Genomic DNA, 1,687 nt, shown 5'->3' with positions numbered 1-1,687 from the left:
TTTGGAGCAGTTTCTCAGAGCTATCTGAAATGCTGTCTCCTGGGCTATAGTCCTCATTTTGCCCCAGATTAAACTTGACTCACAACTCTTGTGCATTTTTCTTTTTTTTTCAGTTGACAATAAACACACCAGTCATATTGGATTAGGACTCACTTCAATGGCCTCATCATAACCAATTACATCCTGAATGACCCTATTTCCACAGAAGGGCACATTTTGAGGTGCTGGGGTTTAGGACGTTGGCATATGAATTGGGGAGGGTACAAAATTCAACCCATTACAAGTTCTTTTTCTTTCTTTGTTTTTGGCTGTGCTGGGTCTTCGTCACTGTGTGGACTTTAGTTGTAAAGATCGGGGTCTACTCTCTCGACGCGGGTCTCAGGCTTCTCCTTGTGGCGGCTTCTCTTGTGGAGCGTGGACTCTAGGACGCACAGGCTTCTAGTTGCGGTGTGTGGGCCAGTCGTTGCGGCTCCAAGGCTCTAGAGCACAGGCTCAATTGCTGTGGTGCATGGACTTAGTTGCTCCTTGGCATGTGGGATCTTCCTGGATCAGGGATTGAACCCGTGTCTCCTACATGGGCAGGCAGATTCTTTACCACTGAGCCACCAGGGAATCCCCCTGTACAAGTTGTTAACAAAAAATATTTCCACTTCGGGCTTTTCTCTTCGTGCACACAGGAAGAAAGCAGCAGCTAGTGATGGTTACATAACCCAAATGGCTCCAAGTTTTTCCAAGTACATTGTTTTATGGACAAGACTCACCCTGTTCTCAGGTCCTTTGGCTATAACAGCATAGAAGATTTTTTTCCATAATGATCAAGCACAACAACTAAGATTATTATTAAACTGTAGTGCGCGTAAGGATATAAATTTCGTGCCTTCTCTCTAGAAAGAGCTGTCAACAGCAAAACTTTTATTTCATCCATTTATTCCCAAGAGAAAACAAATATTTGTGCTACAACCAAGGGAATCCAAGAATAGCAAAGAGCCTGATAACAATCTCTGGGATACACAGGAGGCATGGAATACATTGGCCCTGACGTGGGCATTACTCTGTTTACAGCTGTCCCAGGCAAAGGGTCTTACCATGATATCAATACCTCTACTTTTACATTATTTTGCAGTATATAAACTAGAGAGCACTTTCAAATATATGATAATATTTCCTCTTTCAGCATCCATGTTGAAGTGGGTGGAAGAGGAATTCTTTCTTGGCAGTTGAGGAAACACGGTCTCATAAGAAGTGAATTGTCAGAACTTTCCTCATCGTCCAGTGACTAATACTCTTTGCTTCCAGTGCAGGGGGCCTGGAGTTCAATCTCTGGTTAGGAAACTAGATCCCACATATCACAGCTAAGACCTGGCACATAAATTGTCTAAAGTCATTTGAGCAATTAAAGGTAGAGACAAGCCTCGTGTATTCTTGACCTGAGGTTCAGTCATCTTATTTTTAATTTTTTTTGAACTGTGAATTGTATCCTTTGTGAAAAAGCTGGCTTAAAACTCAGTGTTTGTAAAACTAAGATCAGGGCTTCCTTGGTGGTCCAGTGGTTAAGAAGCCACTTTGCCATGCAAGGGACACTGCTTCGATCCCTAGTCTGGGAAGATCCCACATGCTGCCGGGCACCTGAGTCTGTGTGCCACAACTAATGAGTCTGCACTCTGGAGCCCATGAGCTGCAACTGCTG

The sequence above is a fragment of the Cervus elaphus genome, chromosome 30, assembly GCF_910594005.1.
Source record: "Cervus elaphus chromosome 30, mCerEla1.1, whole genome shotgun sequence".
In the NCBI taxonomy this organism is placed as follows: Eukaryota; Metazoa; Chordata; class Mammalia; order Artiodactyla; family Cervidae; genus Cervus; species Cervus elaphus.
The sequence above is the reverse complement of the archived record's forward strand: the minus strand, read 5'-3'. Positions refer to the sequence as shown.